The sequence below is a fragment of the Canis aureus genome, chromosome X, assembly GCF_053574225.1.
Source record: "Canis aureus isolate CA01 chromosome X, VMU_Caureus_v.1.0, whole genome shotgun sequence".
NCBI lineage: Eukaryota > Metazoa > Chordata > Mammalia > Carnivora > Canidae > Canis > Canis aureus.
In genome coordinates this window covers 57,162,594-57,180,191 of record NC_135649.1, presented here as the reverse complement: position 1 = coordinate 57,180,191, position 17,598 = coordinate 57,162,594, and the positions used below count along the sequence as shown (strand labels likewise).

Genomic DNA, 17,598 nt, shown 5'->3' with positions numbered 1-17,598 from the left:
GGCTTGAGTGTATTAGGCACTCTTCCTCACTGGTCAGATGTTGGTTCCTACCCTCCCCCCACCCCCGGGGCCCCGGGGAATCCAAACATTTGCAGACCACCCTTCAACACTGCCCCAGTCTATTCAGCTTGTTGTTGAACTTTGGGAGGAAGTAGAAATCTATTCGGATCTCATGGACCACCTCATTCTCTTCACTCAAGCTCCTTTTATTTTGTTTCCTTTGTTGTTCACCTCTTCTGCAATCATTCACCTTCACTTACCCTGTGCCAGGAAAACAGATCCAAGCACAGGCCCTTACAGTGTCTTATGCTTCACTCTGCATACACAGCCTCACCTGACACCTGACTCCACTAGCTTCAACTTTTCAAGGAAAGCCATGCACTTCTCTTCTCAAAGACAGCCAGGCCACATTTTACTTCTATGCAACCTTAATTTCCACTGTCCCTAAAACCCAGGATGTCTAAATGGCTTTGTCAGACACTCTTCAAGTCATGCCATGACCGCATTGCTCTTTTACTCATGGGTCGGAAAGCTGTACATTTCTCTCTACTGGGTAACAGGGTAGTGGGGGGGGGGGATGTAATAAACGTGGGATGCTGGGAAAATGAGACATAAAGGAGAAAGTGTAGAGTGTTGGTCTGGAAAGACATGCATTCAGGACTTACTTCCTAAGACCTGAGGGGTGATGCCCATGCACATAGCGTTTATTCCATGTCATATATGTTACAGGTATAGAACCAACAAAGAAACAAGTCATTCTTCCTCTTTCAATCTCCTTTCTATGACTTCAACAGTGCTCCTACATTGACTGTGATCCAAAACCAGGGCTGCAAAATACATTCAGTTCAAAGACTTAATGCTTCTCAGTTCAATGTTAAGTCCAAACCCCGAGAATCCAATAATGGCAGGTAAGTAGAGGGGCGTGATCCTTTTTTAAAACACAGATGAAATTCACATGCACAGGTCCCTTGTACCCAAATCAGCATGATATTTTTTCCCTTCATATAGAAGTCACATGAATTTGGGAATCCCGATCTCAGTGACAGCACTTTGCATTTCCAGTGAGGTCTATATAAAGAGTTTCCTTGCACTGTGACAGAATTCTCAGCCGGCAAATAAAAACAAACTTGCATGATATCTCAATACTGAGACCACCTTAGAGCTTAAGATGATTTTTAAGAAAAAAAAATACTGACACAAAATTTAATAAAATAGATTTTAGCACAAAAACAGTTTGGGCCTCTCTCCATTGAAGTCCATCTTTGTTTCAAAAGTCGACCAAAACCAAATAGTCCTTGGTTTTTAGTGCATCCCCCAAACAAATGTTTTATCCCACCTCCCTCTTTTTTTTTTGCCCTCCCAGAACTAAAAACAAAAGCAAGTTAATTGCCTGACTCATGACTCCTGATGTCTCAATTTCTTTTGCTAATAGATCCATAACTCAAGACACATTTTTTTCATGGATGATTTTTAGAAATAATGATACACGTTCATTTCCTCCTCCCTTAAGCCAGATCCTTCAAGCTTCTAAGACCCTTCTCTCTCTCCTGAAAATTTGCTCAAGAATTTCTTGTCCCACCCATGCCACAAGTCCTGGCTTTCTTTTTTCCAACTGCACACAATTGATTATAGCTGCAGCTCATTTAGCTCCCACCCCTGAATGTAAAAAAAAAAATGAGTTCTGGAAAATTAAAAATAGAATAACAATGAAAAATTAAGAGTCCGACTGACATGTTTGTTCTTCGAAATGTCTCAGCAGAGTTTCCCCGAGCCCTGTGGTGTCCATCACTCATCAGCATCGGGCTTGATGTCCAGCATGGTGTGGAGTTCCTCGGGCGTGTAGCCCAGGAGGTTCTGCAGGTCACACACAAAGCGGTACACATAGCGCTTACTCGCTGTTTCTTGGATGATGTTTTTGTCATAATAGTAGCATAGGCCACAGCTCAGTTTCTCATAATTCATCTTAGGTTTGTTTTTCCTTTTTCCCCATCTCCTGGCCACCTCTTCTGGGTCAGAAAGCTTGAACTCCCAGCCATCTCCTACCCAGCTGATAAAAGACTGACAGGATTTATCAGTGAGTAATTCCAGAAGAAACTGCCATAGCTGGATTGGTCCACTGCCTGTGTAGCCAGCCAGGGCAGCAGCAGGAATGATAGGTTTGCCCTTGTTGAGGTCAGCATGGTCATGCACATAGTCCTTGAAGGTGCCCTTGGGCTTGTGGTTGGGCAGGGCAGCTGGATAGTCCTCTGAGTCGACGCTTTCATAGGAGGGGATGTGCTGCAGGCTACTAAAAGATGAATGGCTGCTCCGGGACTGGGTGAGGCAGTCACAACTGTCGTAGCTCTCCACGCTCTCAAAAGAGTCCTGGGCCCCGAGCTTATCACAACTGGTCCTCCTCATGCACATGTTGTCTGGGGTTACAACTTCTTGTTTGATGGCAAAGTAGTCAGTCTGCAAGGTGTCTGTCTGCAGAGGGTCCCAGAGAATGACCGAGGAGTAGTCATTCTCATACGTGAGGGAGAGGAGTTCCTCCGAGCTAATGGGATGGAGTGTCTGGTTGGACTCTGTGATGAAGCTAGGCTCTGAGAACTCAGAGGAAGGAACGCACTGAGCATGCTCCATACCATAACTAATGAAGTAATCTGAGGTATAGCGGGATTCTGGATAGGTAGGGTTGACTCCATTCACTTGGTACGGTATCACATTCTCTTTCTGTAGGATCTCAAGATGTTCCCAAAAGATATCCCCAACGAAGTCTGGGGCCAGCTCGAGAAAGCAGTCTTTTCCTAGTGCGCAGAGGGCTGCCCCATTCACACAGAACTTCTGGAAGTCCATACCTTTCAGGCTGAACTCATTCACAGCCCACATCATCCAGTCCTGAACATGGGTTTCTGTCACTGCCGGGGGTCTTTTGGAATTCCCAGTCTTTGTTGTTCTTTAGAGAAACCACTGAAAGTAGCTTTCAATGCTTGAGACATCATTTCTTTGCTGCTTGGAGTTAACAGTGGTACATCAGCACATTCCATATCTGGGCCACAGTGTTCCAGACCTGTGGGAACTTCCTGAGTTGCTATCTCATCCCAGAAGGGGTAGTAAGCTCTTTGCTGGTGATAATTGGACTGGAAACCACAGGCCGGCCATTTGAGGATCTTCATAGGAGTTGATAGGCCCCTGCCTCACCACAGCAGGCCGCACTGCTGAATAAGGGGCAGGGCCACTGGCTGCAGAATCCACAAAGTAGCTCATCCTCACCTTCAGCACTACTTTGCCAGAGAGACTGGGTGAGGGAAAGGTCCTGAATGAGGTTCCTTCAATGTCTGTGGTCTCTTTCCAACTACCCATATGTCTTCTTTAGAGAAATTTTGTTCATGTCTTTTGCTTGTTTTCTTTTTTCTGTTTAGAGAGAGAGGGAGGGGTAGAGGGAGAGAGAGAAAGATAATCTTAAGCAGGCTCCATGCCTAGTGCAGAGCCTTGATGTGGGACTTGATCTAATGACCCTGAGATCATGACCTAAACTGAAATCAAGAGACAGATGCTAAAATGACTGAGCCACCCAGGCACTGTAATATTCTGCCCATTTTTTTAGTTGGATTATTTTTTGGGTGTGGAGTTGTATTAGTTTTTTATATATTTTGGAGGCTAACCCTTTATGTGCATGTTATTTGGAAATATCTTCTCCCACTGGGTAGGTTGTCTTTCAGTTTTGTTTGCTATTTCCTTTGTGCGCATAAGCTTTTATTTTGATTTAGTCTCAATAGTTTATTTTTGCTCTTATTTCCCTTTCCTTGGTAGACATATCTAGAGAAATGTTGCTATGCCCAGTGTCAAAGAAATTACTGCCTGTGCTCTCTTCTAGTATTTTTATGGCTTCAACTCTCACATTTAGGTATTTTATCCTTTCTGTTTTATTTTTAATCTTCTGAGGTGAGGTACAGTTGAAAAACAGGAATTGCATATATTTAAGGTGTCAACTTGATGTTTTGTGTTTTAGTTTTTACTTATTTATATTTATTTTTAGTTTTTAATATTATTCAATTTTTAAAAAAGGGATAGACATTGAGTACACTGCAAGGGAGCAGTGGGCAGGGCAGCAAACAAGAGACTTGCTTGCAATGAGACAGTGGTGAGGGGCCACAGTTATAAGGTAGAGTGAGGCAGTATGGGGACATATGGAATTTTCCCTTTTTTGGTAATGTTAGGAACTGTCAGAAAGCTTGAACTCCCAGCCATCCTACTTTCCTACATAGAGTTGCATTCCTTATCATTTCTATCAGTCTTAATTACATTTAGTAGAATTTTAACTCTTAGAAACCTTATTCCCCAGTGAAAACTAAGTAGCAACCAATTGTTACTAATAGAATTCTATTCTATTAGAATTCTTTAGATTGGTAAATTTATGAATATATTTCATAACTTTTAGGAACATACAGTTTTCGTAGTACAATTTTTAAATAAGGCACAAAGCATGTTTTCCAACAGACCTAAGTACCTTTAATTTCTCTGCATAAGACGTCAAAAGCAGATAAAATTTCCACTTGATATTAATCAATGCTTCAGTATTTTATTTTATTTGGAATCGACTTAGATACTCAGTGAATTTGACCCAATTTTTCATTCAACTTAGCAAAACTTCAGTTTCAGTTTGGATAGTTATCCACAGGGTCAGATGGGTCATGAAACCAAGCAAGACACATCCTACAGTTTTTTGGAGGTCGGGATTTTTGGAATAATGCCATGAAGGCTTGCACACATAGACTCCTGACCATTTGGAGGAGTTCCAGTAAAAGAGTTCAAACTGGAAAATAGTATTATAAAAAAGGGTTCCATGGAGGGGCCATACCTCCTGATCTTAGAGTTTGTACTGAGGCCAGGAAACATTTCATAAAAATATGACACTTTGCCCCCTCAGGCCTTGGAAGTAAAGTTTGTTCAGTTTCCAAGAATACCGCCCAAGGGTGAGTCCAAAAGAATAGAAGGGGGTTGTCCCATAGTGGGAAAAAACAACTGCCAATTCCCAAGGGGTGTCCCCCCAAAGGGAATGGAGCTCTGACTCATGGTCACAATTTCAGTCAGGGTGTGCCACTGACCTTAAAAGACTAGACCTTATACACAATGGTTGATTCTATTGGGGCATCCTACCAAGGAGAGAGTGCTGGCAAATGATAATAGTAATCCCCACTGAGACATCCCTGCAACAAGGAAAGCTGGACACTGGTTGGCCAAACTGGGTCAGAAAAAGGAGGGGGAGGACTCACCACTCAGACCATCGGAACATATTTCTCCTGTAGATGAAGATGGCTGCTGGATCCTGTGAACAAAGGAAGGGGGGGGGCAGTTCCCCAAAAAAACATTTAGAATGGAAACCTCAGAGGACACAGAGTGAGAGAGGAGAAGAAAGGTGTCCTTTACCCCCACAGGCACAGGCAGTCCAAACTGTTTGCATTCAGACCGCAATAGGGAGCCACTGTGGCCAGAAATCTTCAGTTGTCTGAAGAGTATTAGGGATAGGCCACTGACGGGCTGAAAAGAGAAAGGAGAGGGAAGAAAAGATTCCTCTGAAGGGCAAGAGTTCCCCTGGGGCTTTGGATCCTCACTAAGAGTAACCTCAGTCGACATTGTCAGTTCCACAGGAGTACTAAAATCAGTCCACTAAAGGAAAGTCCCAATAAATTCATGGTGAATCTGAGGAGAGTCCTGGGCCAACAGAAGGTCCCATACAGACCACCAAATAAGGGGACAACTCAATTGGGTGGAGGCCAACACAGGGCCAGTGAAAGAATTCACAGAAGGAAGAATAAAAGAGATAGTTTATTGAATACACAGCAACTGAACAGTGGGCAGAACAGCAAAGGAGAGTCTGCCTGCCTAATATGATTCAATGGTGACTTAAAAAAATGTGGTAGAGGACTGATGGTATATTAAAGCTCATATCATGACAGTATTGCTTTGTGAATATCTCGTGTGTAAAGAATATGGTTTTCATGTCTAGCTGTCTGCATTCTAGGCATTCACCAGATAGCTCAATTGTGTACTCCATATCTTCCACCAAAATCTCAATAGAAATGAGTGAAATGAAGAGAGAGAGCAAGAGTTAGAAAGAGAGGGACATTTATTAACTAGATTCTTTCAATACTATTTTTTTTCTTTCAATACTATTTTTATATCACGTTAAATGACTCAAAATTGTACCCATAATGTATTATCTGATTGTTCTTGGAAATGCTTTTACTGAATTGTGATTTAATATTGGAGGCTTAGCTTTCATTGAAGATTGAATTTTTAGTCACATGAACAATAATTTTGAATGTATTTTTAATGAAATCATCTTTTCATAAATGTTGATTTTTATTATTTTCATTAAACTTTCCTTATTGCCATTTGGTATAGTAAGGATATTATAGAATAAACTTGGTGCCATTTTAATGAGGCCAATTACTACTTTTCAGTATTTTGCTATTTGCAACTGGGCATGAGAAGTAAAATCTTTCATATGGCATTTCCAACTCTAGAAGAAGTGTCATTAATTTGAGCTGGTCAGGTAAATCCTAGGTTTAAAGAATGAGAACGTTGTTGTGTTAAATTCTTTAATTAAAACAAGGTGAGCAGAGTTTACCTTATAGAGAGAGACTATTACAGGTCTCTCTATAAGAAAAAAAGTGGAAGCTTTGGAATAGATGTGGATATAGTCCTTAGAGTTGGAGGATTTCATTAAATAATGCATGTAAAACATCTATTGAGTGTTAATGTGTGAATGACTATTTCTGAGGAATTTAAATTTCCTACCTTGTCGGGCTACTCCCTTGAACTTATTTAGGATCATTATTCACAAAAAATACAATGTGAATGGCACTCCCTGAAAGTTGTACAGTCTTTGGCCCTTGTTTACATTTAAAAAAATTCTTTTTTTAAAAGATTGTATTCATTTATTCATGAGAGACAGAGAGAGAATGGCAGAGGCAGAGAGAGAAGCAGGCTCCCTGTGGAGAGGGGAGCCTGATGTAGGACTGATCTCAGGACCCAGGGACCATGACCAGAGTTGAAAGCAGACACTTAACTGACTGAGCCTTCTATGTGCCCCTAAAAATTTTATTTCTTAAGGGACCTTTTTTTCTAGATAACAAAAGAATAAATTTCAGGTTAGACGTGTTCAGAAAAATTCCAATGGCACTATCTTTTGTGAGTAGTCAAGGAGTCAATAAAAGATATAAATAATGATGAATCCATCCATATATCCATCTACTGAACCATTCATCCATTCATATGTTTAACAGATATTTTTTAAGAGTGGGCTATGTGCCAGGCACCATCATAGTCACTCAAATTTGTGTAAGTGGGTGAAAATGAAATATGTGTTGGAACTTGAATAAGTAAACATCCTGAGGGATAAAATAACACAATTGCCTTTTTAAAATAAGGGCTCTCTTATTAGAATCAAACTAGGTAAGAGACCTGGTAATCTTTGTATTTCCCCTTCACTCTAGACATCTGCCCAATATTCCTCCAGTTGTCACCATGAAATATTGGGTATTTTAAAAATGGATTGTGAAACTTGAAGAGAAAGGAAATGTTAAATATAAATACTCTCTAATTATTTGCATATTTTTTTGTGATTTCCTCACCTGTGGCTTTCCTTTCCTCCAAGACATATATCATTCTCAAACCATTCTGTCACCCTACAATTTGAGAGAAAAAGAAAAATTAGATTGAGATTCCTATTAATTTCTTACTGATTAGTATTTCTTGATGAATCAACGTTCTTTACTAAGTGACGATACAAAATAATGAAGTTGTTAAGAATGGATTATTTTTCCTCTGCTCTTGTCATAGAATGAAGCTATCATGAGTGTAAGAAAAAAGATAGGAAAAAAATCGGTAATGGAAACATTAAAGCTTTTCAGTGGTTTCAGTTATCTTAGAATTTTCACTATTTAAGGGATGGAAGGGACATCAGAGGTCATTTAGTTCAACCTTCCATTTTATAGATGAAGAAACAAAATCTTAAAAAAATGAAGTGACTTGCCTTTGGTAGCTCAGATATTTGGCAATAGCCATTGGAACCTAGTTTTTGAGACTCATCCCAGTGTTTTTTTCTGGTGTATGAAGGTTATTCTCAGTTTTCCTTTATTATTTCATTTACCTTTATGACTATAAGGGTGACTGGAACAAATCTTTCTTTTCAAAATCACATTAAATCAGTATTTCAGTATTTTTTACTTTCTTTTCTACATTTGTATATTTTCCCGTTTTACTGCCTTTTCCCATTCTTACAATACTTGGTTTCTTTTCTTCCTCCTTCATGACTTTAGCTGGTTTTCTTATTTTTTTCTTCCTCATTGGAAATATTTACTGTAACCATACACAAAAACACAAAAATAATTGCATTCATACCTAGCTATGTCAACTTTGTAGTTTTAATCTGTCTTTATGCATAAAATAAGGTACTCTTTTCCTTTTGGTAATGGATGTTTTACAGGACTAAAAGGGTATATATCTTGGTCCAGTTTACCCTGTGGATTAAGCTTCTTGGAAAAGAAGTATGTATTGTACTTGTGAGATTATAATAATCTAATATGATACCACGAGGATATCATTGGGATAAATATTCACTTGGATTTTATTTCTGTAGATGACCATTAACCAGCAAGTGAAAATTGGAGATTAAATAAGGAGAAAGTACTTAAAATTGAGTTTTCAAATAAAAATTCTAGGAAATTTATTAAATTAATTCCCTTCCAGCTTTGTTTTTAATCAGAAAAATCTTTGAACTTGTTTCTCTTTATCTCCAAGCATGAGCAAAGTGGTATGAATATGTTTATTTCTGCCTGATTGTGGGAAAACATTTCCCAGCTTTCTCCTTAGTGGCTAAACAGTATGTTTTGTAGTCTGTTTCCATTTGGCTTTTAGGGGATTCTGCTCATACTTAAATTTCAAATCATTTGCCTTTAATTTTGAACTGCAGTTAGATATAAACATTTTTTCTTGCCTCTATTTTTCTTCTTGCTTTTTAGGACATAAATTATGAAGGACTGGGTGGTTAGGTTACTATTTTATTCATCTCTACTACTCTGACTGATAGAGCTATTAAATAAAAGAAAACTGTAATTCTTTATTATCTGCCTGCCACATTTTCTGCTATTTGCTCTGGAGAAGAGCTGTATTAAAGATCAAGTGTTATTGAAAACTCCTGGGAATAATTTGTTTGGCCACTCAAGCAATAAAAATTCATTGGAAAAAGAGGTTTATTATGTATGTGTGGATGGGGAGGGTTATTCATCTTTAAGTATTGAAGTGGGGTGATCGGGCTGGAGAAATTATGCAGAAAATATTGCTCCAGCATAGTTGAGAAACAGTGATATTCATAACGAGAAATTGACTACATCCATATAATAAATATAATTAGTGAAACCATTAGCATGGATAAAGTATACTTACTTTAGTATTCACAAAGAAGTTTCTAAACTAAGCAGTTAGCTTCATTATGAAGGAAAAAAAAAAAACAAAACGAGCTATTTACAGCTGAATAGACTTTTCAGTCTCCAAGAAGTAACTTGTCAGTCCATGGTAGTGGTGGCAGATGAGTGAAATAATTACTTAACATTGGGTAAACAATGTAAGATATGAAGTATGCTTTCCCCTCTTTCTCCCACCCTTTTTTCATTGAGAAAGTTTCTTGTTGTTATGGCTCCACTGGGACAGGCAGCAGAGAAATTTGATTAAATGGATGCCTGGGGCCATGACCCTGTCTAAATGTGCTACAGCTCTCAGCATTAATCAAATAATTTTTTTTCTTACTTAAAAAAATTCTGACCTTGCTGTATATGAGTATTAGTGAGCTTTGTTTGGATTTGTTTGTGGTGGAGTAGAAGGCTGTGTGAGTCTGTGTGAGCATACTGTTTACAGAAAAAAAAAAACAAAAACAAAAACAAAGAGGAGGCTGTCTTCAAGGACAATAGAGAACTATAACATTATTTTGGATCATGTTAAGGGATTTTTATTTGATGACAACCTGTCAACAGTGAGATTTGGAGCTACGTTAGAATTCATGAGGACTCATTTATTGCAAACCACAGTTAATGTTGATCTGAGTGTTTACAATATAGCTATAGCATTGTAGTTGGTGTGAGATTCCTATGTTCAGGAACACTCTTGGGATGGTTTTATTTTGCACTAGTGTTTGAAAGCGGATTGGAAGTAATTTTCTTGGAAAATAGAGAATTATATGTTTTGTCAGAGAACAACTAGAATAGTGGTCATTGGTGACTCAGATAAGAGCAAGAAAAATAGAACATCCCAGAGCAGGCACCTGTCATTGTGTTAAGCAGATCATTTGGTTCAGGTGAGAAACTTCTTATTATTAATCCTTATTTTAAGAAAGAGATACAATGATACAATGAAGTAGCTCCTCCCTCACAAGAATTGATTTGTCAGGGTATACAATTGATTTTGTTTTATTTTTTTTAAATTCCAGGTAGTTAACATAGAATGTTATATCAGTTTCAGGTGTACAACAAAATAATTCAATACTTTCATACATCACCCTGTGCTCATCACAAGTGCACTCCTTAATCTCCATCACCTGTTTAACCAGTCCCCTCACCAACTGTACCTCTGATAACCATCAGTTTCTTCTGTACAACCAAGAATGTGCTTTTGGTTTGTCACTCTCTCTCTTTTTTCACTTTGCTTATTTGTTTTGTTTCTTAAATTCCACATATGATTGAAATAATATGGTATTTCTCTCTTGCTGACTTATTTCCTTTAGCATTATACTCACTCACTTCATCCATGTTGTAAATGGCAAGATTCCATTGTTTTTATGGCTAAATAATATTCCACAGTATTTATACATACCACTGAATCCATTGATCAGTTCCAGCTGGTTTTGGGTATAGTCTTTTGGGTCTTCCCTAGGTAGTGTCATGTCATCTGCAAATAGTGAAAGTTTTAGTTCTTCCTTACCAACTTGGATTCCTTTTATTTCTCTTTGTTGTCTTATTGCTGTGGCTGAAACTTCCAGTACCATGTTGAATACAAGTGGTGAAAGTGGACATCCGTTTCTTGTTCCAGACCTCATGGGAAAAGCTCTCAGTTTTTCCCCATTGAGGAGGTTGTTAGCTGTGGGTTTTCAAATATGGCTTTTATTATGTTGACATATGTTTTCTCTAAACCCACTTTGCTGAGGACTTTTATCATGAATGGATGTATTTTATCAGATAATTTTTCTGTGTCTATTGAGAGGATCATATGGTTCTTATCCTTTCTTTTATTAATGTGGTATTTCGCATTGATTGATTTGCAAATATTGAACCATACTTACAACCTAGGAATAAGTCCCACTTGATCATGGTGAATAATTCTTATAATGTATTGTTGGATTTGGCTTCCTAGTATTTTGTTGAGAATTTTTGCATCCATGTTTATCAGGTCTATTGTCCTTTGGTTCTCTTTTAATCTGGTTTTGGTATAATGATAACGTTGGCCTCATGAAATGAATTTGCAGATTTTCCTTCCTTCTCTATATTTTGGAATAGCTTAAGAAGAATAAGTATTAACTCTTCTTTAAATGTTTGATATTCGTCTGTGAAGCTATCTGGTCCTAGACTTTTTCTGTTGGGAGTTTTTTGATTACTGATTTAACTTCATTGCTGGTGGTCAGTCTGTTAGAATTTTCTCTTTCTTCCTTTTTCAATTTAGTATTTTTTAAATTTTTCTAGGAATTCATCCATTTCTTCCATTCCCAAGTTTCTGATTTGTTGGCATATAGTTTTTCATAATCTTTTATACTTGTTTGTATTTCTGTGGTGTTATTTCTCCTCTCTCATTTGTGATTTTATTTGAGTCCTTTATCCTTTTTTTTTTATAAGTCTGGCTAGAGTTTGATCAATTTTATTGATCTTTTTTCAGAGAATCATCTCCTGGTTTCATTGATCTATTCTATTGTTTTTTAAGTTACTGTATCATTTATTTCTGCTCAGATCTTTATAATTTTCATCCTGCTGCTGGTTTTAGGTTTTGTTTCTCTTTTTCTCACTCCTTTAGGTGTAAGTTTAAGTTGTTTATTTCTTTTTTTTGTTTTGTTTTGTTCCTGAGATAGGCCTATATATTGCTATAACCTTACCCTTAGAACAGGTTTTGCTGTATCAGAGAGGTTTGGGGCTATTGTGTTTTCAATTTTATTTATTTCTATGTATTTTTAAAAATTTGTTATCTGGTTTCCTGTTTGAGTCATTCATTGTTTAGCAGCATGTTATTTATTTATGTATTTATTTATTTTTAATAATAAATTTATTTTTTATTGGTGCTCAATTTGCCAAAATACAAAATAACACCCAGTGCTCATCCCGTCAAGTGTCCCCCTCAGTGCCCGACACCCAGTCACCCCCACCCCCCGCCCTCCTCCCCTTCCACCAACCCTAGTTCGTTTCCCAGAGTTAGGAGTCTTCATGTTCTGTCTCCCTTTCTGATATTTCCTACCCATTTCTTCTCCCTTCCCTCTATTCCCTTTCATTATTATTTATATTCCCCAAACGAATGAGAACATATAATGTTTGTCCTTCTCCGATTGAGTTATTTCACTCAGCATAATACCCTCCAGTTCCATCCACGTTGAAGCAAATGGTGGGTATTTGTCATTTCTAATGGCTGAGTAATATTCCATTGTATACATAAACCACATCTTTATCCATTCATCTTTCGATGGACACCGAGGCAGCATGTTATTTAAACTCTGAGTATTTGTGGTACTTTTTCTTATGGTTGATTTCTAGTTTCAGGTATTGTGGTCAGAAAAGATGAATGGGTGCTTTTGGTGTCTTGAATTTGTTGAGGCTGGTTTAATGTCCTAATATGTTATCTATTCTGGAGAATATTGTGTGCGCAATTAAAAGGAATGTATATTCTGTTGTTTTAGGATGGAATGTTCTGAATATATCTAAGTCCATCTTGTCCAGTGTGTCATTTATTGTTTCCTTGTTGATTTTCCTTGCTGTTTTTCTGTTCACTGTTTCCTTGTTGATTTTATGTTCAGATGATCAGTCCATTGATATAAGTGGGGTGTTAAAGCCTCCTACTATTATTGCATAATAGTGGATTAGTTTCTTTATGTATGTTATGAATTGTTTTATGTATCTAGGTGCTTCTATATTGGGTGCATTGTTATTTACAATTACTTTGTCTTCTTGTTGAATTGTTTCCTTTTTTTATGATATAGTGTCCTTCTTTGTCTCTTATTACAGTCTTTGCTTTAAAGTCCATTTCATCTGAAGTAAGTATTGCTATTCTGGCTTTCTTTTGACATCCATTGTATGGTAGATATTTCTCCATTCCCTTAGTTTCAACCTGGATATGTCTTTACATCTAAAATGAGTCTGTTCTAGAAACCATATAAGTGGGCCTTATTTTTTTATCCATTGTGTCACCCTATGTCTTTAGATTGGAGCAATTTGTCCATTTACTTTCAAAGAAATTGATAGATGTGTATTATTGCTATTTTATTACTTGTTTTGTGGTTGTTTCTGAAGATTTTCTTTGATCCTTTCTTGTCTTTCTCTTTTTCATGTTGTGCTGATTTTTAAGTGACATATTTGGATTTCTTTCTTTTCATTTTTTACATGCTTTCTAATGCTTTCTTTTTTATTATATGGTTACCATTAGTTTTGTATATAACCTTCACTGCATATAGAAGTCTATATTAAGGTGATGGTCATTTAAGTTTGAACCCATTCTTTTCTCCTATCCTCCTCATGTTTTAGTATATATTTTTATATTTTATATACTTTTTTGGATGAGTTCCTTGACTTTTTTTACACAAATGTCTATTTTCACTGTTTCCTTGTTTCCTAATTTTATACTGTCACTTTTTGTCTCATTTTTGTCTTCAAAGTGACCCATTTAATATTTCTTACTAGTTTAGTGATCACAAACTCCTTTAGTTTTTCCTTATATGGGAAACTCCTTATCTTTCCTTCTATTCTGAATGATAGCCTTGCTGGATAGAGTATTCTTGGATTCAGATTTTTCCCATTCAGCACTTCGAATGTATCGTGTCACTCCCTTATGGCTTGCAACATTTCTGTTGAAAAATTTCCAGCTAGACTAATGGATTTTCCCTTGTAAGCTACTGACTTCTTTTGTCTTGTTGTTTTCAGATTATTTTCTTTATCCCTGTATTTTGCCAATTTAATTAATATATGCCTTGTTTTGGGTCTGCTTTTTAAAAATTTTGATGTGAGTTCTGTGCCTCCTGAATCTTGGTATTTATTTCTTTCGTCAAATTTGGAAAGTTTTCAGCTATTATTTCTTCAAATAATTTGGTTCCTCTTTTTCTCTCTTTTTTCTTCTGGGACTCCTATAATATGAATGCTATTTTATTTCCTGGAGTCAATGAATTCCCTAAATTATTCCCATCCTGTGTAATTTTTTCTCTCCTTTCTTTCTTCCTTTTCTTTCATTTTCCATCTTCCATTATTCTGTCTTAATTCCTTTGTTTCTTCCATCTTGTTGTTCTTTCCATCAAGTGTTTTTCTTTAAAAAAAAGATTTTATTTATTTATTCATGAAAGACAGAGAGAGAGAGAGGCAGAGACATAGGCAGAGGGTAGAGCAGATTCCCTGTGGTGATCCTGATGCAGGACTCCATCCTAGGACCCTGAGAGCCAAAGGCAGATGCTCAACCACTGAGCCACCCAGGTGTCTCAGGTGTTTTTCTCCCTTTGTTTATTGAGTCCTTTATTTTTACTATGTTATTCCTTATTTCTTTGTTAGGAGTCTCTCTCTGTGTTCTACTACTTACTCAAGTCCAGTGTTTATTATTATGATCAGTGATTTAAATTTTCTATCAGGCACATTACTTATATCTTTTTTGCTTTGGTTTCTAATGTGGCCTTGTCTTGTTCTTTCATTTGGGATAAATTTCTCTATCTCTTCTTTTTTTTCTGCCTTTCTGTGTCTGTTTCTGTGTTAAGAAAGTCAGGTGTGTCTTCTGCTTTTGAAAGTAGTGATTTTATGAAGAGGATGTCCTGGAGTGCCCTGCAATTTAGTGTCCCCTGTTCACCAGAACCTAGCAATTCAGGAGATTATCCTATATGTGTTGCTTATGCCCTGGTGTTGTGTCTGACGCACTTTTCCTTTCAGTGCATTCATCAGCAGTTACTCTCTGCCTGTTGGCTGTGCTTCCTTTTTGTGGTGTCAATGAGACCCAGGCAAGTCAATTCTGAGGTCTGTCTTCTGTGCAATTTGAGAGTTGTGTGGCAGTCTTAGCAAAATTATTGTTGGGCTTCCAGTGATATGCTGGATCCCCTAATCACTGTAGCAGCTGGGGTTTATGGCAGGGTGGCCAGGGTAATGAGGCTGGGTGTGGCATGTGACAATGGCTGGGTGTGACTGGGCCCCATGTGTGATGGTGGCTGGGGGCATGTAGCTGGGTGTGGTGTGTTGTGGCAGCTGTGCACCTGGTTGCTGGGTAGGACAGTCACACATCTTTAACAAAATGTACCCTGAGCTGTGGACAAGAGTACAAGTATCCGTGCAGCCCTTACTCCTTTAGGTGGCTCTGTGTTTATGTTGGGGGACAAGGGAGGTAAATGGTGCCTGCGAGCTTTCTCATTTTCAGAAAAGTCCCTCAAAATGCTCTAAAATCATTATGAAGGAAGATATCTGTCTCTGGTTTGCCCTTGACATTGTGTAAACTGCTGTTTTTAAGTACCTCTCCACACAGGCCACCATCTCTTAAAGGCAGCCTTCCAGCTATCACTCTCTCTCCTCATTGGCTCTGCTGGCTCATCTAGTGCTTAGTTAGCTGACTATTAAAGCTCCAGTCTTCAAGCCTCAGTGGTTTTACAAACTCATGGAATTTAATCCTTCTGGTTTTTAAAGCCAAACATTATGGGGATTATTCTTCCCCATGTGGGATATCTAGTGTGGAGGTTCTCTGCCCTTGCCACACACCAGCTCCCTCCCTTCTGTGGGCAGCCTCTCCACTTTTCTGACTTTCTTTACCTTTAAAATGCAGTTTCTTCTTTATATTTAGTTGTGGAATTTTTTTTTTCTGCCAGTCTTCAGATCGCTTTCTGGTTTATTGACTTGGATGTAGATAATATCTATTTTAAACGTTCCATGAGGTGAGCTAAGGGTCCTCCTACTCTGCCATATTCTCAAGGTCCTGGAAGATGGAGTATACAACTGATTTTAGATCATCAAACTCTTTTTGTTCCAAATAGGAATTCTTTAGTGGAATGTGGACTTGTTTACATTAAAAATCTTGACTGACTAGAAAGATCAGGTAAGGAGGTTCCAGCTAATTGAAGTTAATCACATATTTGTGTCGTCAATCCTTGAAAATCTTTGTGATAATATTGGTCCATTTTTTTTTTGCCTGCCTTACCTAGCATAGTCTAGTTAACATAAATGCAACTTTATTTGGGTCACTGAATTATTGGGGCCTCAGAAACATCATCGTACTCAGCAATTTTTTTTTATTATTTATTTACTCATGAGAGACACACACAGAGAGAGAGGCAGAGACACAGGCAGAGGGAGAAGCAGGCTCCTTGCAGGGAGCCAGATGCAAGACTTGATCCCCAGACCCCAGAATCACACCCTGAGCTGAAGGCAGATACTCAACCACTGAGCCACCCAGGCATCCCATACTATAAGAAATAAAACACTAACTTGCTGTGGCCAAATTAAAAAAAAAAACCTGTTGTCTGTGTTCTCCTCTAGGATTTTGATGGATTCTTGCCTCACATTCAGATCTTTCAATGATTATGAATTTATCTTTGTGAATGGTGTAAGAGAATGGTTCAGTTTCATTTTTTCTGCATGTGGTTGTCCAATTTTCCCAACACTATTTATTGAAGAGACTGTCCTTTTTTCAGTGGATAGTCTTTCCTGCTTTGTCGAATATTAGTTGACCATATTGTTGAGGGTCCACTTTTGGGTTTTCTATTCTGTTTCATTGATATATGTGTCTGTTTTTGCGCCAGTACCATCCTGTCTGGATGATCACAACCTTGTAATACAGCTTGAAATCCAGCATTGTGATGCCCCCAGAATTGGTTTTCTTTTTCAGTATTCCTCTGGCTATTTGGGGTCTTTTCTAATTCCGTAAAAATCTTAAGATGACTTGTTCCAACTCTGTGAAGAAAGTCGATGGTATTTGATAAGGATTGCATTGAACGTGTAGCATAGATATTTTCACAATATTTATTCTTCCAATCCATGAGCATGGGATGTTTTTTCATCTCTTTACGTCTTCCTCTTTCAGAAGTGTTCTGTACTTTTTAGGGTATAGATCCTTTACCTCTTTTGATAGGTTTATTCCAAGGTATCTTATGGTTTTGGGTGCAATTGTGAATGGGATTGATTCCTTAATTTCTCTTTATTCAGTCTCATTGTTAGTGTATAGAAATGACACTGATTTCTTTGCATTGATATTGTATCCTGCCACATTGCTGAATTGCTGTATGAGTTCTAGCAATCTTGGGGTGGAGTCTTTTGGATTTTCTATATAAAGTGTCATGTCATCTGTGAAGATGGATGAAAAGATTCTGCACAGCAAAAGAAATAGTCAACAAAACTAAAAGACAGACTACAAAATGGG

General features: G+C 37.7%; 1 protein-coding gene and 1 pseudogene across 3 annotated transcripts in view; one reads left to right on the top strand and one right to left on the bottom strand.

The window, feature by feature from the left end:
- LOC144308202 (dachshund homolog 2-like) overlaps nucleotides 1–17,598 on the top strand; it is a 530,849-nt gene that overhangs the window by 180,655 nt on the left and 332,596 nt on the right. The gene's annotated exons all lie outside the window — the stretch shown is intronic.
- The window catches only part of LOC144308199 (protein C-ets-1 pseudogene), a 66,221-nt pseudogene continuing 49,344 nt past the window's right edge, over nucleotides 722–17,598 (bottom strand). The window contains exons 3-5 of the transcript XR_013374788.1: nucleotides 7,620–7,673; nucleotides 5,256–5,308; nucleotides 722–3,393 (exon numbers count right to left, since the gene is read on the bottom strand). The product of XR_013374788.1 is annotated as a protein C-ets-1 pseudogene (transcript). The remainder of the gene's footprint in view (nucleotides 3,394–5,255; nucleotides 5,309–7,619; nucleotides 7,674–17,598) is intronic.